Source organism: Arachis hypogaea, chromosome 11, assembly GCF_003086295.3.
Source record: "Arachis hypogaea cultivar Tifrunner chromosome 11, arahy.Tifrunner.gnm2.J5K5, whole genome shotgun sequence".
In the NCBI taxonomy this organism is placed as follows: Eukaryota; Viridiplantae; Streptophyta; class Magnoliopsida; order Fabales; family Fabaceae; genus Arachis; species Arachis hypogaea.
Genome location: NC_092046.1, coordinates 99,813,725 through 99,841,344, shown reverse-complemented (window position 1 = coordinate 99,841,344; position 27,620 = coordinate 99,813,725). Strand labels below are relative to the sequence as shown.

General features: G+C 38.8%; 1 non-coding gene across 1 annotated transcript; it reads right to left on the bottom strand.

Annotated features, from left to right (window-relative positions):
- Nucleotides 1-15,721: 15,721 nt before the first annotated feature.
- Nucleotides 15,722-15,829, bottom strand: LOC112724498 (small nucleolar RNA R71). Its single transcript, XR_003163658.1, has one exon. It is a non-coding gene; the product is annotated as a small nucleolar RNA R71 (small nucleolar RNA).
- Between the last annotated feature and the right edge of the window lie 11,791 nt (nucleotides 15,830-27,620).

Sequence of the window (27,620 nt, the reverse complement as noted above, 5' to 3'; positions counted from 1 at the left end):
GACTATAACTAAAAGTGCTAGGTGGGAGACAACCCACCATGGTATGATCGTTCTTTTTCAATTTTATTTCGTGTTGTTTATTTTTATTTTATTTTATTTTCATTGAACCTGAAATCATGCATAGCATTCACATTAAGCACTGCATTTACATTCTTCATTTTTTTCAGATTTAAAAAAAAAAAAGCGAGCACGCGACGCGACCGCATCAGCGACGCGTCCGCGTCGCAAGGAGATGAGAGACAATATTAATATGAACAGAGAGTTTCGCAGGAGCAGCGCTGGAGGCGTGCCAATGGCACAAATCACCCCACGCGACCGCGTCACTGACGCGACCGCGTCACTGACGCGATCGCGTCACCTGGGAATAATGGCCTCCCACGTGACCACGTCACCCACGCAGCTGCGTGACCTGAAAATCGACGTCAAACGGGTCAATGGCCGAAAGTTGAGCTGGAGTTGGGCTGGAATCGTTCTGGAAGCCCAAGCCTCACCACGCGAACGCGTGTCCCACGCGTCTGCGTCATATCCCCATGATGGCCACTCACGCGATCGCGTCAACCACGCGACCGCGTCACCCAGGATTTTGGCAATACTAAGTTTTGAACAGAGAGTTGTGCGACCGCGAGGCTGCACTCGCGACACTAGCACAAATCAAGTCACGCGATCGCGTGCCCCACGCGTCCGCGTCACCTGACCTTATTGCGCACCACGCAGCTGCGTCACCCACGCGACCGCGTCGCCAGCGTCGCACAGCTTAACCTCATATGCCAAAATATCTTGTCTTTCTCTTCCTCAAATGCTATTTTCTCTTTTCCCTCCTTATTTCTTACTTACTTCTCCTCTCTTTCTTTCCCTTCTCATTCTTCTTATCTTTCATTTTATTTTACTTCATTTATTTGCATATTTCATTCATTGCATTATTTTCACTGGTGTTGGAATCTTATTCGGGTCATTGTGGATTATTGCATAATTATTTGACAATTATATATTACTTTTTTTTAAAGGATACTTGTATGTTCAATTTAATACTTTCAAATAGATTATTTACCATACATGCTATGTGTTTGTGAAAAAATCCGTATGGCATTGAACACTATTTTAAATTATTCTACTATTAATGCCTGTTGTTTTCACAAAACCCCTTTCATGTTTTATTGATTAAATATAATTGTTATTACAAACATGTTGATAAGTTTGAAAGACTTGGTAATCTAATTTGGACATTGAATGCTTAATCTATGCTACTCATGCCTTTGCCTGCATGCCAATAAACACTTTGCATTTAATTGTCATCATATGCACTAGCTATTTTTCATTGATGGCTTTTCACATGTACTCGCGAGCATGTGTTAATGTCAGTTATATCTTAATGTGCATCCATCACCACCTTTTCCGTTCTCTTCCTTGCTATATATATCTCTTTGAATTTAATTTACTTTCTCTTCCCTTTTTCAGGATGGCCACCAAGAAAGGAAAAGAGAAAGCCATTCCCAAATCAACAGCAAGGAAAGGAACAAAAAGAGCCCTAGCTGAAGAACCACAACCCGCATCCACTTGTACATCTTAGCATGCAGCGAGGACGGTGCAATCTTTAAGTGTGGGGAGGTCGATACCGATCTCCATGGGGTTAGTACTTTCTTGTCGCAACACCAATGTTTAAATTTTCTTTGTAGTTAGTTGTTGCATTTGCATGTTGTTTGATTTTTGTGCATATTTTACCACTTGGTTAAAGTAATAAAATTCTTTTAAGACCCTATTTTTGAAAAAAATTTCACTAATTTAAATTGAAAAATATTTTTATGTTAAAACTTGTTTGAAGTTGTATTTGGAACATGGTTTTTGAGCCAAAGAACACACAACCTATGAGATTTGAGCTTATTTATATGGTTACATTATTTAACCATAAATTTTTATTCTTGTGTGTTTCCTTCTCTATAACTGCAATCTTTGCTTTGTTCCACTCTATATGTCCATTATTTAGTATATTTACATGCTTGCATATGATTGAGGCCATTATTTGTTATTAGCTCACTTATCCCAAATAAGCCTACCTTTTACATCACCTTTGTTAGCCCCTTGAGCTTTAATACCCTCTTGTTCTATAACCACATTACTAACCTTAAGCAAAAAAATAAATTAATTATCCCAAATTGAATCTTTGGTTAGCTTAAGTTAGAGATTGTGCATCAATTAAGTGTGGGAAAATTGTGGGAACATGGGTTAATAAGGGAATGTATCATGTTTCTAATTTATTTGAATATTGGAAATTTGAGAACCTACTCATGAAAAATCAAAATAGAAAAATAATGGAAAATCCATGTGCATTGATAAGTTATGTTTGCTTTTATGATTCAAAAAAAAAAAAAAAGAAAAGAAAAAGAAAAAGAAAAAGAAAAAGAAAAAATTCAAGAAATAAGCAAATAAATAAGGGGATAAAATTACCCCAATGTTAAGTTAATGAAAAATCAATGCACATGTGATAAAAATTAAAGAGAATTTGGTACATGAGTATAGGAATTATACAAAAGTGAGAATTATGGGTAGCTAGGTATGATTTTAAAGTTATATAGAGTATACATATATTAGGTGAGAGCTTAGGTTAATTAAAGATTCATATTATAGCTCACTTGGCCATACATATATCCTTACCTTTACCTCAGCCCCATTACAACCTTGAAAAGACCTCATGACGTTTGCATTGGTACATTAAATATTTGTTGATTGGTTAGATGAAGAACAAGGTTTAGAAAGCATGACTAGAGAAGAGTAGAGTGAAAAACCCTATACACTTGAGAGATTAGAGTGATATACACTACCAGTGAGGGTTCAGTGCTTAATTCTATGTTCCCTGCTTTCATAAGCTATCTTCTTACAAGTTTACTTGTCTTTTACTGTATAATTTGAATTAGTGAAATCTGATTTATGTTTGTCTTGAAGAGCTTATTTACTTTTTAACCAAGTAGGTAGAAGCATTTCACATTTAGTTGCATCCATATAGATAGGATTGCATTTCATACATTCTACCATTCCTCTTCATCTTTATAGTTTCTCTTGAGCTTAGCATGAGGACATGCTAGTATTTAAGTGTGGGGAGGTTGATAAACCACTATTTTAGGGTTTATCTTGTGCTCAATTGAGTGGATTTTATCAACTCTTTACCCACTTATTCATAATATTTGCATGGTTTTATATTTCCTTCCTGATTTTGTGCTATGATTGAAAACATGCTTCTTTGATCTTATATTTGCTTATTATTAATCCTCTCTTATTACCATTAGATGCCTTGATATGTGTGTTAAGTGTTTTCAGATATTATAAGGCAGGAATGGCTTGGAGGATGGGAAGAAAGCATGCAAAAGTGGAAGGAATACAAGAAGTTGGAGAAATTGCTAAGCTGTCCAGCCTGACCTCTCTGCACTCAAACGGCTATAACTTTAGCTACAGAGGTCCAAACGACGCGGTTCCAGTTGCGTTGGAAAGCTAACATCTGGGGCTTTGATTTGATATATAATATGCTATAGTTCCTCTGAAGCTAGGCGATGTGATTGCTTGATTCATGCGGCGGCGTCGCATTGACAGAAATCCAGCGTGGCAAAATTCGAAACCAGCGAATTCTGGACTGTTTTTGACCCAGTTTGCGGCCCAGAAAACACAGATTAGAGGCTATAAAGTGGGGGAATACATCCATTCATAAAAAAGGCTCTCATATTCACAATTTTAGGAGTAGATGTAGTTTTTAGAGAGAGAGGTTCTCTCCTCTCTCTTAGGATTAGGATTTAGGATTTCTCTTAGTTTTAGGAGTGACTCTCAATTCCAGGTTCTTTATTTTTATTTATTTTCTCAATTTAATTTATGAACATCTATGCCAGATTTAGTTTCTTTTGTTAATGCAATTCGAGGTATTTTCAGATTTAAGATTGCTTTGCTTATATTGATGCTTTTAATTTAATTTAGATATTTTCTTCCTTTTGGCTTTGGTTTGGTAATTGGTAACACTTGAGTTGTCAAACTCAGGAGTGGTTGAAATTGGCAGATTTTGCTTTAGCTAGGATTGCTCTAACACTAGTCTCTCCACAGGAGTTGACTAGGACTTGAAAATCAAGCTAATTAGTCCACTTGACTTAACTAAGTGGGATTAAAATCCAATTCTCATCACATCTGATAAGGATAACAAGGACAGGATTTCTGGTTCTCATACCTTGCCAATAGTTTATTTTACAGTTATTTATTTATTTTTATTGCTCGAAAATATACCTGTGCGCATTGCCCAAACTTCCAAAACCCCCAATTTACAATCTTCATAACCAATAATAAGAACATACTTCCCTGCAATTCCTTGAGAAGACGACCCGAGGTTTGAATACTCGATTATCAATTTTTAAAAGGGGTTTGTTACTTGTGACACCCAACACGTTTGTACGAAGGGATTTTTGTCGGTTTAGAGACTATATCTACAACGCAACTGTTTCTGTGAATCTCTTTACTGGTAAAAATGCTAACGTCAGTGCCCTATAGATAAAATCCTTGAATAATATCATGATTTTGAGTAAGCTTAATATATACATATGCAATGCAACCAAAAATCCTAAAAGACCTAAAAATTTAAATGCAAAAGTGTTGGGATTAGAAACTTGTCACCCAAAAATGCCGAGCAGTTGAACGACATCCCCACACTTAAAAGTTTGCACCGTCCTTAGTACATCCAAAGATGAACAAGGGGGTACGGCGACTCTCCGAGTTGCCGCTTTCATCTGGTAGGTCAACCGGTTGCTGCGTGTTCTTCCTCCCGCTTCCAGTTTTGCTTATGGTGCATCAATCATGAAAAATAAAATAAACATCGTAAGATGAAAACATACAAAAGCTAGGAAGCGTGAATTGTTGGAATGAGGTGAGTCACTAGAATTGAACGAGCGAATTAGTGTGACATTGATGAAAAATAGGTGTGTGGGTTCTAAAATTGCGCGCGGTTTAGAACACACACACGCTAGTATAAAAATCTATGTCACATTTACACAAAAGAAAGCATACACTTCACTCATTCTAGTGTGCTTGAGATACTTTAAAAGACTTGTAGGTTAGGGCAACCAAACAAGTAGTGAAGAAGCATAAAAGCATTCAAGCAATTAATCAAGCCATTGTGAAATTTGATAGTGCATGGACATTGATTGATGTGTAGGTAGACTTAGTGAACAAAATGGTATATGAAACTCACACAACAATCAATGACACATATTGAAGTTGTTGCAACACCTAAGTGACATAGAGGTGAAACACATGGATGCTATGGAACTTAGGAAAAAGAAGATAGAAGTGAAAATCAATCACATAGCAAGCATGGTCCACAAAGCTATACAAAGCTAAAAAATATGTCACTAGGTAAGCTTTGATCCAATTTCACAATTCTACAATCTCAATGCATGAAATAAGTGATGTGAATAAGGGTAAACCATAAACAAGCATCACCTAAAAAAATGCAATGATAATACACAATTGCCTAGCAGTGGGTGATGAATGCATGGTGGCTAAAACATGCAATTCAAAGAGGTAAGATGCATGAAGGCAATGTAACAAGTACTTGGTATTCAAAAGTGTTAAGCATGAAAAATTCCAAACCAAGCAACCAAATACAACCCCAATAAAGAAATCTAACAAGTACAAGTAACAACAATGATGTTAAACTAACATCCTATCAATAAGCAGCAGTAGTAAACAGTAGACATGATTAGTAATCCAACACTTATAATGGAAAACAAAAATTAAACTAACTAACTAACTAAAAGAAATGGTGTTACAGGATGTTTGGTGGTGTTGGATGATGTTTGAAGGGTGGAAAGAGAAGAGAAGAAGAAAAGGAATGGAAAGAAGAGAAGAAAAGAAGATGGGTGAAACATGGCAATCCACACGTGCGCGTCATGTGCGCGTAAGCGTGGATTGATGAAAGGGAAGCGACGCGTACGCGTACAGTGCGCGTACGCGTGCATGGCAAAGCAGAGAGTCGACGCGGACGCGCAAGGTACGCGCTCGCGTGCCCTGGGGTACAAAGTTGGCACACTTCAGGCACAAATCTTGGGTGAATGTATGGGAAGTATAAAAATTCAATCCACGCATACGCGTACATGGCGCGTCCGTGTGGATGGTCGAAAATGCTTGAGTCGCGCGTATGCGCCAGGTACGCGCACGCACGGGTTAGTGCTCTGTTTTTTAAAATTTTTTCTATGTTTTTACACCAAACCAAGCATTCCCAACCTCCAAACAACTACCGAAACATCACAAAACCTTATTTGACCTACTAGACTCCCAATTAAACTCAACTAATCAAACAAAACATGAAATTAAACCTAAATTACCAATATTTACAAAGAGGAAAAGGGAAAGATGTTACCATGGTGGGGTGTCTCCCACCTAGCACTTTTGTTTATTGTCCTTAAGTTGGATTTATGGGGAGCTCCTCATCAAGGTGGCTTGTGCTTGAATCCATCCTTGAACATCCACCAATGCTTGGACTTCCATTGTGCTTCATCATTCAAAGTTAATAACTCCAAGCTTTGATGGAGTTCTTCACAAACCATAGGCTCCCAAAGTTGATCTTCCTTGTGCGATCCGGGATTCCACACTTTGTTGTCACACCCGTCCTTGAGTTAATCATGGTGATTTCCTCCGGATGGCAAGAGAGATGAATTCTCATGGAAGCACCAAACCATCCTCCTAGACCCATCCAATTGAGCACTATTCCAACCTTTGCACCTTGAAGCTTCAACCATAATGAGCCTAGACTTACAACGCCAACCACTAAACATCCTCCTCTTACGCTTAATTCCACAAAGCGCCCTAAGTTGGCCATCTGTCTCAAGCAAACCATATTCAAGTGGGATAATAAAGCTAAGAGTTAGAAGTTTTACCCACTCAAATGAAGAATTAGATGACAACCTAGGTGGAGGAGTTCCCAACGGTCTTGACAAAACACGTTCCACTCCCGTCCATCCTTTTTGGAAGGCTTCCACCACTTGGCAAGATACTTCATGCTCTACCTCTTGCCAAGCTTTCTCAAGTTCACATTCTTCTTCACCAATGTCCTCTAGCTCTTCCCCATCACTCAAATCATACATAGGAGGTTGAGTAAAATCTACCTCATCATCGATTCCGAGCATAGTGGGGAAGGATTCTTCAAATTCAAGAGGATCATATGTTGATACAGAGTCATCATAAATAGGAGGGCCTATTGATTGGAACACTTCTTCCAATTCTTCAATCACATTTTGCCTTGGAGGTTGTGCACTCTCCTCCTCAACATCAACTTCGAACTCCATGGAAGAAGGCTCTTCAATTTGTGCTTCCTCTATGTACTCAACATATCCTAAGGCTCCAACCACTACTTCCTTTTGTTCAATAATCTCTACCTCCACCTCTTATTGCATTTCTTGCTTTAACTCCTCTTCTTCACCTTGGAACTTCAAGTTCACTCCCTCACTAAGCTCCTTGATTGCTTCTCCACATTCCATAATGGAAGTGCCTTGATCGTATAGGCTTAGGTGGGATGAGACTATGTTGCCAATGGCTTCTACCATGATAGCCATTTTTGCTCTTAACTTCTCAAATTTCTTTTCATCCTCCTCGTGTTGCCTTAAGATATGAGATTCAAGATCCCTTAATTCTAGCATAAAGGCTTCATCGGAGGGTTGTGGTGGAAGAGAGGGTTCATTATTTGAGGGAAAGGTATTATAGTCGGAAGGTGGTTCATATTGTTGAAATTCTTGAGGTGGTGTGTGTAAACTTTGTGGTTCTTGGGAGTATTGGTGTTGGAATGGTGGTGGCTCTAAGTATGGTTCATATGGTGGTTGGTATGTGATAAACCCCGATTTCGTGATTTATCTTGTGTTTATTTTGGGGTATTTTGTCACTTTTTCTCACATTTATTCAATGAAATAGCATGATTTTGTAATTCCCCCCTTGAATTTTGCTTAAGTGTAAAAACATGCTTTTTAGGCCCTAAATTGGTGATTTTTATTTCACCTTAATTCCATTCGATGCCTTGATGTGTTTGGTGAGTGATTTCAGGTCCATAAAGCAAGTATTGGATGGAAGAAATGAGGAGAAAAGCATACACAAATGGGGAATGCATGGAGAAACAAGGATTGGGATTTCACCAAAGGATGCGCACGGGCACCAGGCGCGCACGCGCAGAATTGATTTCACCAAAGGACGCGCACGCGTACATATCGCGTCCAGGCCCAAATCCAACTTGTTTCTGAGTGTATTTCATGCAGAATTGAAGTCCAAGCAAAGGGGGAGCAATTAGTTTTAGCCAACATGAGCCTTTAGTTAGTTTTCTAGAGAGAGAAACTCCCTCTTCTCTCTAGAATTAGGTTAGGTTTAGGTTAGATTATTTCAATTTCATGTTTGAATGCTAGGTTTCATCTTGTTCTTTGATAATTTCTCAATTCTACATCTTGACCCTCTTAGTTTTTTTTATGCCAATTCCTCATTTTGCTCTCTTTTGTGATGATGACTCATGTTGGATTTGTTTATATTTAATGCAATTTGATGTTGATATTTCCCTACTTGATGAATTGAGTTGTGATCTCACTTTTCTTGCAATCAATAGTGATAGACTTTGATATTCTTGCATTTTATGATGTTGATTCTTATTGCACTCCAAGTGTTCGATGAAATGTTCTCTTTAGTTCTTGAGTAGTTTTATCAACTCTTGGCCTAAGCCAAGGGACTTGAGTGATCTTGAGTTTTTGGACGTAATGGATTTGGTAATTTGAGAACCCTGTGTGATCAATTTGAAGCTCATTGACGCTAACCCACTACTAAGCTAATTAGTAGATAGGTTAGGACTTATGGGTGGATGTGATTAGGCCTATTTGACATACTTCCGGTCTAAGAGTAAATGTTACGTACTTAAGGCTTTGAGAAGCAGACTTAATGGGTTGGCCTTTCATAATTATCAATAGTCGGTTTGTTAACTGGGATGGTGACCTCAAGTACCCAAGTCTTAGCCAAGAGTTCCTTATTTTGCTTTCTTTACTTACTCGCTCAATTTACTTTCTTGCCATCTCATAAACAAAACCCCTCTCTTTTTACCCCATCATAGCCAATACACATGCACTCCATTGCATCCTAGGGAGACGACCCGGAGTCCAAATACTTCGGTTAATTTTTATTTGGGGTTTGTTATTCGTGACAACTCACTCAAATTTATTTTTGCATGAACGGACTCTTGTTTGGTTTAGAAACTATACTTTACAACGAGAACTTATTCATTAGATAAATTCTAAACCGTCGAGAATTCGTTCGTAAAAAATGGCACCGTTGCCGGGGATGCTCAATGGTGCTATGTTATTGGTTATTGTACATATTGTGAATAGCTTGAACTTTGGTTTGTTTGCCAGTTTTTACTAGTTAGGATTTTATTTTCTTTATTTCTTATTGCCTTTTGTCTTTATTTTCTATTTCATTATGAATTCTCACCCTTTTGGCTATGAGTGTAGTTCAAACTATGTTGTAGGAGATGGAAGCTCCAATGAGGATATGCATCAAGGATTTGGAAATCAAGGATGGGAGGAACTTCAAGCTTATGAACAACCTTCATGGCAACAACCTCCTACGAACTCCTATGGGTATAATTATGGTCTTAATGTGTACCAGTCCAATGTGTGTGATTACCTTTATTGTGGTTGTCAACCACAATCATCATATGCATGTGAACCCATTCCTCAATATAGCTACACATCATACTCGCAAGCCTCAAACCAATATTCCACTCTACATGACCATAATTCATGCATACCATATCAACCACCGTTCGAATCATATATGGAACAACCACCATCCCAATACCAATATTCCCAAGAACCACAAATTCCACATACACCACCTCAAGAACTCCACCAATATGAACCACCTTTCGATTACAACAATCTTCTCATAACCGATGAACCCTCTCTTTTAACACTACCACCTCCCGACGAAGTCTTCATATCAGAACTGAGAGACCTTGAATCTCGCATCTTGAGGCGACAAGAGGAGGATGAAACTAAGTTTAAGGAGCTAAGAGTAAAGATAGCTAGCATGGTAGAGACTGTGAATCACTTAACATCTCACCTAAGTTCATGCACTTTGAGTACCCCCATTGTTGAATGTGGAGAGACAAGAAATGAGTTTAATGAGTATGTGAATTTAAAGCTCCATGGTGAGGAAGGAGAATTGAAGCAAGAAGGACAACAAGAGGAGAAGATAGAGATTAGTGCATAAAAGGAAGTAGTGGATGGATGTTTAGGATACGTTGAGCACATAAAGGAATCTCGAATCGAAGAACTCTCTTCCAAGAAGCTTGGAGGGGATGTTGCAGAAAAGAGTAATGTTGCGGAAGTAAACAAAAAGTTGGAGGAAATTGGTCAAGAAGTGGGTTCCATCGCTAGTGATTTTTTGCCCATGTTGATCAATCTCCTTGACGATCTTGTTGAACCTTTCCCCAGTGGATTAGGAAGCAAGGTTGAGGAAAACTTGAACCTCCAAGGCCTACTGAAGATGAAGAACTGGGAGAAGTATTCCAAGCAACAAACGCTCCTATTTATGATGATTCCGAATCAACATATAATCCTTTCGAGTTTGAAGAGTCCTTCCCCGAATTGTCTAGATTCGATGATGAGGTAGATTTTACTTTGCCTCCTATCTATGATGAGAGTGATGGGGAAGAAATAGAAGAAATTGGTGAAGAAGGATGTAAACTTGAGGAAGCTTGGCATGATGAGGAATTTGAAGAACCTCGCCAAGTGGTGGAAACCTTTAGAAGAAGATGGACGGGAGTAGAACATGCTTTATCAAGATCTTTGGGAACCCCTCCACCTAATTCGTCATCCAATCCTCCGCTTGAGTGGGTAAAACTTCTAACTCTCAGCTTTATTATCCCACTTGAGTATGGTTTGCTCGAAACGGATGGCCAACTTAGGGCGGTTTGTGAAATTAAGCGAAAGAGGAGGATGTTTATTGGTTGGCGTTCTAAATCTAGGCTCATTATGGTGGGAAGCTCGAAATTGGAGAGCATGGGTTGGTGTAATGCTCAAGTAAAAGGGTCTAGGAGAGTAGTTTGGTGCTTCCGTGAGAATTATGCTTTCTCGTCGCCCGGACAAAGTCAAGGCAATCAGCTAGAAGATGGGTGCGAGGACAAGATCTGGGATCTTGGATTATTCTATGATAGTCAATTTCGGGAGCTCACGTCTTGGAAGGAACCTCACCAAGGCTTAAGGAAGAAGGTTGGAACGTCTGACAACCAATTGAAGGACAAGCACTCTTGGAGGTTCAAGGATGGATACAAGCATAAGCCACCTTGATAAGAAGCCTCCCGATGTCCAACTTAAGGACTTAAACTAAAAGTGCTTGGTGGGAGACACCCCACCATGGTAAACTCTTTCCATTCTCTTGAAGATATAATGAATGAATGAATTGAGTTCCATTGTATAGAGTCTTTATTTCTTGGTATGTTCTTCTTTACTTGCTAAGTTGTCTATGCATTCTATGCTGTGATAGGGCATGAATGTTTAAATTGAGTTTTTGCTTGAATTGCAAGTTTTCTCAAGATGTTTGAAAAGTCCCCTATGTTTCAAAATGTGCTTAAAAGTGCATCTTAGCTAGTTTAGAGTCTTGAAGAAGGATGGAGAATTTTGGAGGTCTTTTGATCCTCTTTTTTTTAAAAAAAAAAAAACAAAAACCAACCTACGCGCAAGCGCAAGGCGCGCGCGCGCAGGCTGCCTATTTCGGCTATCTGGGCTAAAGAACAGAGAGTTGTGCCACTTTTGGGCCAACTCTGCGTCTCAACCCTCGCGGACGCACGCTGTACGCGTCCGCGCCACCCCCTGTTCCTTCATACACGCGTTGGCGTACTTCACGCCCCCGCGCCCATTCCATAGGCTCATACCATCCACGCGAACGCACAAGGTGTGCGCGTGCGTCGATGTGTTTTCGCATCACTCAGGCCAAAGGACCCGAGAGTTGTGCCAACTCTGGGCCTCTTTTGTGCCTCTGGCCCAGGATACCCGCGCGGACGCGCACCGTACGCGACCGCACCAACCCTTAACTCGCCCATATACGCGTAGGTGCATGTGGCGCTTCCGCGCCATCTCCCTATTTTCATCATCCGCGCGGATGCACAAGGTGCATGCCCACGTGGATTCAAAAAACCCATTTAACCAGGGACGCGAAGCCCTAGCGCATTCGCGCAAAGCCCCCCTTTCATCCCCGACGTTACATTTCTCTCCCACCACCACTTCTCCTCTCTGTTTATCAACCACCAGAACTCCGACCAAGACCACCGTCGCCATCGCTGTGCACACCCTCATCTCTCTCTCTTGCTCTCTCATGCCTCTGCCCCCTCCTCTCTGTCTCAGCTCTCTCCCTCTCTCGACAGCAAGCCTTCGCGCCATTCCCAGTGCCACCGCGACCGCCATTGTTGCCGGTGCGAACTCAACTGTCACGATGAGCCACCACTCCACTTCACCTTCCCCTTCCCCCGTTCAGCCTCTGCCCCCAAGTTCTTGCTTCCCCTGTCCCTCATTCTTTTACTGCTTACTGTAATTCATTTAGCTTAGTTAGGATTAGTTTAGTTAGTTAGTTTATTTTGATTTAGGTGGTTAGCGAATCAAGGCTGAGTAGTGGATTTAGGGTTGTTTGAACTTTTGCTGCTCTGTGGTATTGCTTTGTTTCTGATTTGTTCTGCGTTCAAGTGATATGTGGTGCTGTATTGTAAGCCATGATTTTCTTTTATCATTGTTTCGAGGAAGAATGCTTGCTGGCTGAGTAAACCCATACTGTCTACTGCTGTTTGTGCTGCTTGTTGGCTTACATGCTCTCTTCTTATGAATTCACATTTGGCTTTTGTCTGTAATTGTTACTGAATTCATGTGAGAATTGATTTAATTGTTTAAATTTTGGAATTGGCCAATTTGCTGCTGAAATGTCCTTACATAAAGCCAGCCATGGAAAGGAGTAAGATTGATTGGATGAAGACAGAAGGAAAGCAGAGGTTCAGAGGAACGAATGCATCTCTATACGCTTATTTGAAATTCTAACCAATGAATTACATAAGTATTTCTATCCTTATTTTCTATCTATTTATTATTTATGTTCGAAAACTCTATAACTATTTTATATCCGCCTGACTGAGATTTACAAGGTGACCATAGCTTGCTTCATACCAACAATCTCCATGGGATCGACCCTTACTCACGTAAGGTTTATTACTTGGACGACCCAGTGCACTTGCTGGTTAGTTGTATCGAAGTTGTGAATGAAAAATGATTTATTAAGACGTGCGTACAGAGTTTCTGGCGCCGTTGCCTGAGATCACAATTTCGTGCACCAAGTTTTTGGCGCTGTTGCCGGGGATTGTTCGAGTTTGAACAACTGACGGTTCATCTTGTTGCTCAGATTAGGTAATTTTCTTTTTGTTTTATTTTCAAAATTTTTTCAAAAACCTTTCAAAAAATTCTCATCTGTTTTCGAAAAAAAAATAAATCTTTTCAAAAATATATTTTTCTTCAGAATTTTTAAGAATGAATTCTAGAGTTTCATGAAGCATGTTGAAGCCTGGCTGGCTGTAAAGCCATGTCTAATTCTTTTGGATAGGGGCTTCCAACCATCAGCATAGAGGCAAGTTAATTGGAATGTCAGCCGTGGCATGTCTGAGTTATATACTAAAGCTTGGCTGGCTATTAAGCCATGCCTAACCCTCGGATTGGAGCTTTAGACTAAGAATACAAGATTCCTGGAATTCATATAAAAAAAATTTTGAAATCCTTATTTTCTTTTTCCTATATGTTTTTTTTTTTCGAAAAAAAAATTATACAAAAATCCAAAAAAATAAAAAATTCATAAAAATAAAAAATATTTCATGTTTCTTGTTTGAGTCTTGAGTCAAGTTGAAAGTTTGGTGTCAATTGCATATTCATCTTTCATTTTTCGAAAAATTCATGCATTCATAGTGTTCTTCATGATCTTCAAGTTGTTCTTGGTAAGTCTTCTTGTTTGATCTTGATGTTTTCATGTTTTGTGTCTTTTCTTGTTTTTCATATGCATTCTTGCATTCATAGTGTCTATACATGAAAAATTTTTAAGTTTGGTGTCTTGCATGTTTTCTTTGCATTAAAAATTTTTCAAAAATAAGTTCTTGATGTTCATCTTGACATTCAAAGTGTTCTTGGTGTTCATCTTGACATTCATAGCATTCTTGCATGCATTCATTGTTTTGATCCAAAATTTTCATGCATTGAGTCTTTTTTATGTTCTTCCCTCTCATCATTAAAAATTCAAAAATAAAGAAAAAAAAATCTTCTCCTTTTTCTTCTCATAAATTAAAAAATTTGAGTTGACTTTTTCAAAACTTTTTAAAATTTAGTTGTTTCTTATGAGTCAAATCAAATTTTCAATTTAAAAATCTTATCTTTTTCAAAATCTTTTTCAAAAGTCAAATCTTTTTCATTTTTCTTAGTTATTTTCGAAAATTTTAAAAATATTTTTCAAAAATCTTTTCCTTATCTTTATCACATAATTTTCGAAAATAACATCATCAATTAATGTTTTGATTCAAAAATTTCAAGTTTGTTACTTACTTGTTAAGAAAGATTCAAACTTTAAGTTCTAGAATCATATCTTGTGATTTCTTGTGAATCAAGTCATTAATTGTGATTTTAAAAATCAAATTTTTTCAAAACCAATTTCAATCATATCTTTTCAAAAATATCTTCTTATCTTATCTTTTTCAAAAATTTGATTTTAAAATATCTTTTCTAACTTCCTATCCTCTTATCTTTTCAAAATTGATTTTCAAATTTGTTTCAACTAACTAACTAACTTTTTGTTTGTTTCTTATCTTTTTTAAAACTACCTAACTAACTCTCTCTCTCTCTAATTTTCGAAAATATCTCCCTCTTTTTCAAAAATTATTTTTAATTAACTAATTGTTTCAAAATTCAATTTGTTTCTTCTTTTAATTTTCGAAAATTACTAACCTTTTTCAAAAACTATTTTCGAAAATCACTAACTCTTTTTCAAAAATTATTTTCGAAAATCCTCTTTCTCTCTCTGAGTTCAGATTTTCTCTTCTTCTTTTCTTCTACTCACATAGGGACCTCTATACTGTGGTAAAAAAGGATCCCTATTATTATTTTTCTGTTCTCTCTTTTTCATATGAGTAGGAGCAAGGACAAGAATATTCTTGTTGAAGCAGATCCAGAACCTGAAAGGACTCTGAAGAGGAAACTAAGAGAAGCTAAATTACAAACAATCCAGCAAGCACCTTTCAGAAATTTTCGAACAAGAAGAGGAGATGGCAGTCGAAAATAATAATAATGCAAGGAGGATGCTTGGTGACTTTACTGCACCTAATTCCAATTTACATGGAAGAAGCATCTCCATCCCTACCATTGGAGCAAACAATTTTGAGCTGAAACCTCAATTAGTTTCTCTGATGTAGCAGAACTGCAAGTTTCATGGACTTCCATCTGAAGATCCTTTTCAGTTCTTAACTGAATTTTTGCAGACCTGTGATACTGTTAAGACTAATGGAGTAGATCCTGAAGTCTACAGGCTCATATTTTTCCCTTTTGCTATAAGAGACAGAGCTAGAGTGTGGTTGGACTCTCAACCCAAAGATAGCCTGAACTCTTGGGATAAGCTGGTCACGGCTTTCTTAGCCAAGTTCTTTCCTCCTCAAAAGCTGAGCAAGCTTAGAGTGGATGTTCAAACCTTCAGACAGAAAGAAGGTGAATCCCTCTATGAAGCTTGGGAGAGATACAAGCAACTGACCAAAAAGTGTCCTTCTGACATGCTTTCAGAATGGACCATCCTGGATATATTCTATGATGGTCTGTCTAAATTAGCTAAAATGTCATTGGATACTTCTGTAGGTGGATCCATTCACCTAAAGAAAATGCCTGCAGAAGCTCAAGAACTCATTGACATGGTTGCTAATAACCAGTTCATGTACACTTCTGAGAGGAATCCTGTAAGCAATGGGACGCCTCAGAAAAAGGGAGTTCTTGAAATTGATACTCTGAATGCCATATTGGCTCAGAACAAAATATTGACTCAGCAAGTCAATATGATTTCTCAGAGTCTGAATGGAATGCAAGCTGCATCCAACAACACTCAAGAGGCATCTTCTGAAGAAGAAGCTTATGATCCTGAGAACCCTGCAATAGCAGAGGTGAATTACATGGGTGAACCTTATGGAAACACCTATAACCCCTCATGGAGAAATCACCCAAATTTCTCATGGAAGGATCAACAAAAGCCTCAACAAGGCTTTAATAATGGTGGAAGAAACAGGTTTAACAATAGTAAACCTTTTCCATCATCCACTCAGCAACAGACAGAGAACTCTGAACAAAATACATCTAATTTAGCAAACTTAGTCTCTGATCTATATAAGGCCACTGTAAGTTTCATGAATGAAACAAGGTCCTCAATTAGAAATTTAGAGGCACAAGTGGGCCAGTTGAGTAAAAGGATCACTGAAATCCCTCCTAGTACTCTCCCAAGCAATACAGAAGAAAATCCAAAAGGAGAGTGGAAGGCCATTGACATAGTCAACACGGCCGAACCTAGAAAGGAAGGGGAGGACATGAATCCCAAAGAGGAAGACCTCCTGGGACGTCCAGTGATCAATAAGGAGTTTCCCTCTGAGGAACCAAAGGAATCTGAGGCTCATCTAGAGACCATAGAGATTCCATTAAACCTCCTTATCCTATTCATGAGCTCTGATGAGTATTCCTCTTCTGAAGAGAATGAGGATGTTACTGAAGAGCAAGTTACCAAGTACCTTGGTGCAATCATGAAGCTAAATGCTAGATTATTTGGTATTGAGACTTGGGAAGATGAACCTCCCTTGTTCACTAATAAACTGAGTGATCTGGATCAACTGACATTGCCTCAGAAGAAACAGGATCCTGAAAAGTTCTTAATACCTTGTACCATAGGCACCATGACCTTTGAGAAGGCTCTATCTGACCTTGGGTCAGGGATAAATCTCATGCCCCTCTCTGTAATAGAGAAACTGGGAATCTATGGGGTGCAAGCCACTAAAATCTCATTAGAGATGGCAGACAATTCAAGAAAACAGGCTTATGGACAAGTAGAGGACGTGTTAGTAAAGGTTGAAGGCCTTTACATCCCTGCTGATTTCATAGTCCTGGATACTGGGAAGAATGATGATGAATCCATCATCCTTGGAAGACCCTTCCTAGCCACAGCAAGAGCTGTGATTGATGTTAACAGAGGTGAACTAGTCCTTCAATTGAATGAGGACTCCCTTGAGTTTAAAACTCAAGGACATCCTTCTGTAAACATGGAAAAGAGGCACAGTAAGCTTCTCTCAAAATAGAGTCAACTAGAGCCCCCACAGTCAAACTCTAAGTTTGGTGTTGGGAGACTCCCATATCCAAACTCTAAGTTTGGTGTTGGGGAGTCTCAACAATGCTCTGAACATCTGTGAGGCTCCATGAGAGCCCACTGTCAAGCTATTGACATTAAAGAAGCGCTTGTTGGGAGGCAACCCAATTTTTATTTAATTATATTTTTATTAGTTATATGTCTTTATAGGTTCATGATCATGTGGAGTCACAAAAAAACAACTGAAAAAAAAATTGAAAACAGAATCAAAAACAGCAAAAAAAAAATCACACCTTGGAGGAAGACCTTACTGGCGTTTAAACGCCAGTAAGAAGCATCTGGCTGGCGTTCAACGCCAGAATAGAGCATGGTTCTGGCGCTGAACGCCCAAAATGGGCAGCATCTGGGCGTTTGAACGCCAAAATTGCACCCTGGAGAAGAGCTGGCGTTGAACGCCCAGAACAAGCATGGTTCTGGAGTTCAACGCCAGAAATGGGCAACAAATGGGCGTTCAACGCCCTGAACAAGCACCAATCTGGCGCTGAACGCCCAAAGTTGTGTGTAAGGGAATATTGCATGCCTAATTTGGTGCAAGGTTGTAAATCCTTGAACACCTCAGGATCTGTGGACCCCACATAATCACCTCAGGATCTGTGGATCCCACAGGATCCCCACCTACCTCCATCACTTCTTCTCACCCCTTTTTCACACAATCCCATAAACACTCTTCCCCAAAACTCTTCACCAATCACCTCAATCTCTCTTCCCTATCACCACTTCACCACTCATATCCATCCACTATTCCCCATAAACCTACCTCATAAACCCCACCTACCTTCAAAATTCAAAATCAATTTCCCACCCAAAACCCACCCTTATGGCCGAACCTTACCCCCCCTCCCTTCCCTATATAAAGCCCTCCATTTCTTCTTCTTCTTCTTACCCACCCATAAGCTTTTTGTTTTTCCATTACCATTGATGGCACCCAAGACCGGAGAATCCTCTAGAAAAGGGATAGGGAAGACAAAAGCTTCCACCTCCGAGTCATAGGAGATAGAAAGATTCATCTCCAAAGCTCATCAAGACCACTTCTATGATGTTGTGGCCAAGAAGAAGGTGATCCCCGAGGTCCCTTTCAAGCTCAAGAGAAATGAGTATCCGGAGATCCGACATGAAATCGAAAGAAGAAGTTGGGAAGTTCTAACAAACCCCATCCAACAAGTCGGCATCCTAATGGTTCAAGAGTTCTATGTCAATGCATGGATCACTAAGAACCATGATCAAAGTAAGAACCCGAAACCAAAGAATTATATTACAATGGTTCGGGGGAAATACTTAGATTTTAGTTCGGAAAATGTGAGGTTGGCGTTCAACTTGCCTTTGATGCAAGGAGATGCACGCCCCTTGATGACATGCCAACATGTCATGTTTTTCTATGCTTTTTCATTTGTTTTCAATAGATTTTATGCACTTTCTTGAGCCATAAGCAAGCCAATTGGGTAGATTTTCATGTTTCCTTTGATTTAATCAACCATGTATGAATTCAAGCTATTTCATGAGGTTTTATGCTATAATTGTCACATATTATGAAAGAATGAATATCTCATGATTTTGAGCATAGCTTTGATGTGTTTGGTTGATTAATGATAGGTGAAGAAAGCTTGGAGAAAGGTTGAAGCAAGAAGGAATGGCTAGGAGGAAGAGAGGACAAAAAGTTTGAGCAAAAGTTTGCCTCAAACTTTAGCTCAAACTTTTGGATTAATTGAAAATGAACCAGGAAGCAAAAAGCTGGAGTAAAAGTTAGCCCCTAACTTTTTGGCTAACTTTTGGGCAAAAGCTGGACCAAAAGTTAGCCCCTAACTTTTTGGCTAACTTTTGGCATGAAAAACACTCCCTGGATGCATCAAAAGTTTGCGCCAACGTTAGCCCCTAACTTTTTGGCTAACGTTGGCGCCTGAAAAACTCTCCCTGGGCTAGCAAAAGTTTGCGCCAACGTTAGCCCCTAACTTTTTGGCTAATGTTGGCGCCATGAGTGTGCAAGGGGTATACTTCCAACAAGAATAACTTGAGCTACAGAGCTCCAAAGGAGGTGATTCAAAAAGCAATGGAAAGTAGGAATTGAGAGCTTTCCAAGAATATATGGCACTGCATGGTGGACACTAAAATTGAGGGAGAAAACTGTCCCGCAATATGCATAAACGAACATGGTAGCAACCTGCAGTGAGGCCAACTGACCTCTGCACCTTTGACGGAGTATAACTCGAGCTGTAGAGCTCCAAATGATGTGCTTCCAACGGCATTGGAAAGTAGACATCCAGGGCTTTCCAAAAATGTATAATAGTATGGGGTGAACAATATGTTTGAGCCTCCAGAACTGGCGTTTTCGACCACGTTTGAGGCAAACGTCGCCTCAAACGCTGCACACCAAAGCCAGCAACCTTGTCCTCTTCAAAGGAGCATAACTTGAGTTGTAGATGTCCAATTGAGGTGATTCTTATTGGGTTAGAAAGCTGACATTCAGAGCTTTCCAACCATATATAATAGTCTATAGTTAGCATGAAATTGGCAACATTGACAAGAGGACAAAGTAGCACTCCACACATGCACACAAGGGGGCCAACGTTGGAGCAAAAGTTTGACCCCTAACTTTTGCCCCAACGTTGGTATCAGCAAAACAAGGGTGCTGATGTGAAAAGTTGGAGCAAAAGTTAGACCCCTAACTTTTATTCCAACTTTTACTCAAGCTTTCATGATTCCAACCCGGTTCAATTCGGTTCTTCTCCAAACTCCAAGAGCAATCAACCAAGGCCTCTATCAACCCAATTCCATCAAGAGCAAGGGCCCAATTGTCATCACTCAAAGGCACAAGAGATAGATAAAATAGGAATTTCATTTAATTGTAATTTGTTTTGAATTTCATTTTCATTTTGTAAAAATGCCTATATAAGGCATCATTCTCATTTTAGAAAGGAGGCCCGAATAGAGAGGAGAGGGGGGCGAGCTCCACGAGGGAGCATTAGGAATACAGAGCTCTCTCTCTGAGTTTCATTTTCTGTTTTGAATCTTGAATTGAGATTGGAAGGAATTCTATTTTCATTCTCTATTTGCAACTTCTCTTTACTTCTTCTGCAATCTTTTTTTAATTCTCTGCAACTTTTCTCTTGTTGAATCAAGGAAGGATCCACTCCTGAGATCTTCAACATTCTTTTAAATTTCTGCAAATTAAGCACAGTCACTTTGCTCTCTGATCTCCTTGTTCCCAATTTACTTTCCTGCACGTGTGTTCCTCTGCATTTTACATTTGAGCCACTGTGATCTGAATTTACTTTTCATGCAATCTTAATTTCCTTGCAATTGTTCTAAGCTTTGATTTACTGCTTCATTTAATTTCCCTGAACCCAGTCCCCTTTACTTTTCATGCAAATTTACTTTTCTTGCAATTTAAGTTTCAGCTATTTTACTTTCTTGTTCTTTAAGTTACTGTCCAATTTACTTTCTGCACTTTAATTTTCCTTGTCATTTACTTTCTGCTGCATCAATTATCACACAAATATTAGCTTGACTAAACTAATCACCCACTAAAGTTGCTTGATCCCTCAATCCCTGTGGGATCGACCTCACTCCCATGAGTTTTATTACTTGATACGACCCGGTGCACTTGCCGGTTAGATTTGGGTGTTTTGGAGAAATTCGTTTCTCCGCGAAAATATCCCATCAAGTTTTTGGCGCTGTTGCCGGGGATTGATTTAGATCAACAATGATTAAGTGGGAGAGAAGTCTAGATCAAGCATTTTCTTTATTTTTGTTCTCTGTTCTAAGCTGAAACCAAGGTGTTTATGTTTTTGCCTCACTAAGAAATTCTCATCTCTGATATGAGTAATTTCAATTTTCATTGATGTTTGCAAAATACAAATGGAGTTCAACTCATCATTTGGTCAAACAAAATTTTATGGGATATCACCCACCATCACCAATCTCTAATGGTGGCTGGGAATATCACCAAGAAAATACCAATTCTGAGCACTCCAAGTCATGGAGCTATGCTTCAGAACCACAAGATGAGAAAGGAAATTATATGGGATATTTCCCTCCACCACAAAATGATGCAAGTCATGATTCTAATGGTGGCTGGGAAGGGAATTCTAATGCTCCATATGATATTCATCCGAAGATATCATTACTTGACCACGCTTCAACAGAAAGCCTCTGTCAAAACTCACCATCCACACAAACTTCCATGAACCAAAGCCTCTCAAAGATTGAGTCCATGATCAAAAGATTTGCGGAGGAGGAAGAGAAATACCATAAAGAAATAGAAAACTCCCACAAAAACATGGAAGTGATGGTAGGCCAATTGTTGAATGCAAGGAAGGAGAAAATGGAAAAACAAGAATGCAAGGTCCCTGTGTCAAGTGAAATTACAAAAAAAGAAGAGGTGGTGAAAGTAGTGGAACCTGAAACTGCTCTTGAGGTGATAAAGGAACATGAACATTCACAACCCTCACAAACTTCCCTTGAATCTGTGATCGAAAAATATGAAGAGGAGATGAAGAAATGTTGGGAAGATCAACAAACCTCCTCAATGAAAAAGCTATTAAAACAAATGTTGAGTGTAAAAGAGGAAGTGGAGGAGCAAGAAAGTGAGGAAGTCATTCCAAACTCAAGTGAGGCAGAGAAGTACATGAAGGAGGAGTTCATGGAACCATCAGTTGAAAAGGCTCTGGATGAATACAAAACTCCAATAATCACACAGCAACCAAGACTTGGATTCAAAGAAGTGAAGGCCACTAACAAGAGCACCAATCTTGTCCCTGATCCAGCAAGCAAGATCAATCAAGCCATTTGCAAAAGGAAGCTTGCTGAGGAAAGGCCAAGGCAAGGGACAGTAGCTGAAACTTCTCCTCCTTTGAAGTCATTTCTCTTAACAAATTGGAAGAAAAGGAAGAAAGTAAAGAACAGGTAGACAGTAGGTACATTTCTTCTCCTTGCTTTGTTTAAATTTCAATAAATTGGCATATGATCACATTCTAAGTTTGGTGTTGCCTTGCAACAAATTGTTTTCAATCCCGTTTGGATGATTGCATCAATTCTACATGAAGTGTCACGCTAAGATTCTAAGTTTGGTGTGCCACTTAATTTTCTATGCAATGAATCCAGCAACATCACTTGTCTGCATAATCATATTGCCTTTTACAGTGTTATTTTTCTTCTTAGTTGGATAATTTTTGTTTTCTCTTTGTTTCATTTATTTACTTGTTTTTAATGCTTTCTTTCATTAACTGTTTTTGTTCATACATCACCAAGACATCCTTATTCATAACAGATTCTTCATTTGGTGATTGTATTTAACATATAACAGTTTCTTTTGTTTAGTTTTAGTTCAAATAAATTGACATAGGATTGCATTCTAAGTTTGGTGTTGCTATGCAACACAATTTGCTTCAAATCTTTACTGGATACTTGCATTGATTCCAAGTGAAAGTGTCACACTAAGTTTGGTGTGCCACTTATTCTTTATGCAAAGTATTATGCTCACCTTCTTAAGCTTGCAATCACAATGTCTCTGTCTCTTGTGCCTTGATTATTATCTTTAATTTTGCTTGCTTGAAACACATGTACTACTAACATTTCTTGTGTAAGACATTCATGATCCATCTTAGCCCCATAGCCACGGTTCTAATAGTTGCTTGAGGATGAGCAAGCATTCTGAGTTTGGTATGGGAAGGAGGAGAATGAGAGGAAAATAACAACAATAGAGAAGATGAACTACAAGGTTGTAAAGTTCCTTTTCCTCTCATTTGTTTCAAGCACTATAAACTGCATGATTGTCTTTACCTTCTCTGTATGCATGTGTGTATGAAAAGGCATAGTTTGATTTCTAATTTGCAACATGGTGCTGTGTCATTATGATTACCAACTTGAGTTTTGTGAATTCAAAAGCAACAAAGTATCATGATCATAAACAAACAAGGCATTAAAGAAGAATTTAGCATGTGCATAAAAGTATTGGAAAGCTAGTATGATTAATTGTTGCTCAATTGCATTGGATTTTATTTAATTGAAGTTTTCATCTAGAACATTTTGTGAAATCTTTTAAAATCATGAAAACCTTGAAGAGGCAAATACAATTAAAGCAAGAAAAGTAAAAGGGAAAGAATGAGAATGCTGAAGGCTCTGAGTACCAATGGAAATTTATTTGTTAAGTACTTGTGGTGTTTATGTATCAAGCCAAATGCTTGAAAACAAAACACTTAGAAGCCAAGGTTAGGCTCAAAGTGCAAAAGCACTCCCTCAAAGCTCAAGGCTCTGAGCATCAATGATTAGAGAGTCAAGAAAAGAAAAGAAAAATGAGCTTAATGAAGTCCTCTAATCAAATGCTTGTGGTGCTTATGTATCAAGTGGTAATACTTGAAAACAAAGCATTTAGAAGTCGTAGCTTTGTTATCAACTCATGGGGCAAAGCACCCAAAAGGAGAAGCTAATAAGAAAATCAAAAGCTTGTTTCAAGGAAGAAATATAAGAAAAAGATTTCATAAATTGAGCTAGATGGAAGCATCAATCATTTACATTTCTTTTTTGATTGTAGCATGCTTAGAAAACTAGCTTACCATGAACATTGAGTTGCTATTCTTCTTGCCTTGGATTGTCAATCTTTATTGCATGATTCTTTTCTTGCTTGGGGACAAGCAAGGTTTAAGTTTGGTGTTGTGATGACATGCCAACATGTCATATTTTTCTATGCTTTTTCATTTGTTTTCAATAGATTTTATGCACTTTCTTGAGCCATAAGCAAGCCAATTGGGTAGATTTTCATGTTTCCTTTGATTTAATCAACCATGTATGAATTCATGCTATTTCATGAGGTTTTATGCTATAATTGTCACATAATATGAAAGAATGAATATCTCATGATTTTGAGAATAGCTTTGATGTGTTTGGTTGATTAATGATAGGTGAAGAAAGCTTGGAGAAAGGTTGAAGCAAGAAGGAATGGCTAGGAGGAAGAGAGGACAAAAAGTTTGAGCAAAAGTTTGCCTCAAACTTTAGCTCAAACTTTTGGATTAATTGAAAATGAACCAGGAAGCAAAAAGCTGGAGCAAAAGTTAGCCCCTAACTTTTTGGCTAACTTTTGGGCAAAAAGCTGGAGCAAAAGTTAGCCCCTAACTTTTTGGCTAACTTTTGGGCAAAAGCTGGACCAAAAGTTAGCCCCTAACTTTTTGGCTAACTTTTGGCATGAAAAACACTCCCTGGATGCACCAAAAGTTTGCGCCAACGTTAGCCCCTAACGTTTTGGCTAACGTTGGCGCCTGAAAAACTCTCCCTGGGCTAGCAAAAGTTTGCGCCAACGTTAGCCCCTAACTTTTTGGCTAACGTTGGCGCCATGAGTGTGCAAGGGGTATACTTCCAACAAGAATAACTTGAGCTACAGAGCTCCAAAGGAGGTGATTCAAAAAGCAATGAAAAGTAGGAATTGAGAGCTTTCCAAGCATATATGGCACTGCATGGTGGACACTAAAATTGAGGGAGAAAACTGTCCCGCAATATGCATAAACGAACATGGTGGCAACCTGCAGTGAGGCCAACTGACCTCTGCACCTTCGACGGAGTATAACTCGAGCTGTAAAGCTCCAAATGATGTGCTTCCAACGGCATTGGAAAGTAGACATCCAGGGCTTTCCAACAATGTATAATAGTATGGGGTGGACAATATGTTTGAGCCTCCAGAACTGGCGTTTTCGACCACGTTTGAGGCAAACGTCGCCTCAAACGCTGCACACCAAAGCCAGCAACCTTGTCCTCTTCAAAGGAGCATAACTTGAGTTGTAGATGTCCAATTGAGGTGATTTCAATTGGGTTAGAAAGCTGACATTCAGAGCTTTCCAACCATATATAATAGTCTATAGTTGGCATGAAATTGGCAACGTTGACAAGAGGACAAAGTAGCACCCCACACATGCACACAAGGGGGCCAACGTTGGAGCAAAAGTTTGACCCCTAACTTTTGCCCCAACGTTGGTATCAGCAAAACAAGGGTGCTGATGTGAAAAGTTGGAGCAAAAGTTAGACCCCTAACTTTTACTCCAACTTTTACTCAAGCTTTCATGATTCCAACCCGGTTCAATTCGGTTCTTCTCCAAACTCCAAGAGCAATCAACCAAGGCCTCTATCAACCCAATTCCATCAAGAGCAAGGGCCCAATTGTCATCACTCAAAGGCACAAGAGATAGATAAAATAGGAATTTTATTTAATTGTAATTTGTTTTGAATTTCATTTTCATTTTGTAAAAATGCCTATATAAGGCATCATTCTCATTTTAGAAAGGAGGCCCGAATAGAGAGGAGAGGGGGGCGAGCTCCACGAGGGAGCATTAGGAATACAGAGCTCTCTCTCTGAGTTTTATTTTCTATTTTGAATCTTGAATTGAGATTGGAAGGAATTCTGTTTTCATTCTCTATTTGCAACTTCTCTTTACTTCTTCTGCAATCTTTTTTTAATTCTCTGCAACTTTTCTCTTGTTGAATCAAGGAAGGATCCACTCCTGAGATCTTCAACATCCTTTTAAATTTCTGCAAATTAAGCACAGTCACTTTGCTCTCTGATCTCCTTGTTCCCAATTTACTTTCCTGCACGTGTGTTCCTCTGCATTTTACATTTGAGCCACTGTGATCTGAATTTACTTTTCATGCAATTTTAATTTCCTTGCAATTGTTCTAAGCTTTGATTTACTGCTTTCATTTAATTTTCCTGAACCCAGTCCCCTTTACTTTTCATGCAAATTTACTTTTCTTGCAATTTAAGTTTCAGCTATTTTACTTTCTTATTCTTTAAGTTACTGTCCAATTTACTTTTTGCACTTTAATTTTCCTTGTCATTTACTTTCTGCTGCATCAATTATCACACAAATGTTAGCTTGACTAAACTAATCACCCACTAAAGTTGCTTGATCCATTAATCTCTGTGGGATCGACCTCACTCCTGTGAGTTTTATTACTTGATACGACCCGGTGCACTTGCCGGTTAGATTTGGGTGTTTTGGAGAAATTCGTTTCTCCGCGAAAATATCCCATCACCCCTACACTAGAAGGGTCAACTTTAATCAAAGGTTGGACCAAGTCCTCATGGACATATGTGTGGAAGGAGCTCAATGGAAGATTGACTCCAAAGGCAAGCCGGTTCAACTAAGAAGACTAGACCTCAAGCCTGCAGCTAGAGGATGGTTGGAGTTCATCCAACGCTCCATCATCCCCACTAGCAACCGATCTGAAGTTTATGTGGATCGAGCCATCATGATCCATAGCATCATGATTGGAGAGGAAGTAGAAGTTCATGAAGTCATCTCCCTTGAAATCTACAAAATAGCCGAAAAGCCCTCTCCTGGGGCAAGGCTAGCTTTTCCTCATCTTATTTGCCATCTATGTTACTCAGCTGGAGCTTCCATAGAAGGAGACATTCCCATTGAGGAAGAGAAGCCCATCACTAAGAAAAGGATGGAGCAAGCAAGAGAGCCCATTCATGGATCTCAAGAGACACATGAAGCTCATCACCATGAGATCCCGGAGATGCCTCAAATGCATTTTCCTCCACAAAACTATTGGGAGCAAATCAACATCTCCCTAGGGGAATTAAGTTCAAACATGGGACAATTAAGGGTGGAACATCAAGAGCACTCCATCATCCTTCATGAAATTAGAGAAGATCAAAAAGCAATGAGGGAGGAGCAACAAAGATAAGGAAGAGACATAGAAGAGCTCAAAGACATCATTGGTTTCTCAAGAAGGAAACGCCACCATCACTAAGGTGGACTCATTCCTTGTTCTTACTTTCTCTGTTTTTCGTTTTCTATGTTAAGTGCTTATCTATGTTTGTGTCTTCATTACATGATCATTACATGAATCCATCACCTCTCTTAAATGAAAAATGTTTTAATTCAAAAGAACAAGAAGTACATGAGTTTTGAATTTATCCTTGAACTTAGTTTAATTAAATTGATGTGGTGACAATGCTTCTTGTTTTCTGAATGAATGCTTGAACAGTGCATATGTCTTTTGAAGTTGTTGTTTAAGAATGTTAAATATGTTGGCTCTTGAAAGAATGATGACAAGGAGACATGTTATTTGATAATTTTAAAAATCATAAAAATGATTCTTGAAGCAAGAAAAAGCAACAAAGAACAAAGCTTGTAAAAAAAAAAAAAGAAAAAGATAAAGAAAAAAAAGCAAGCAGAAAAAGC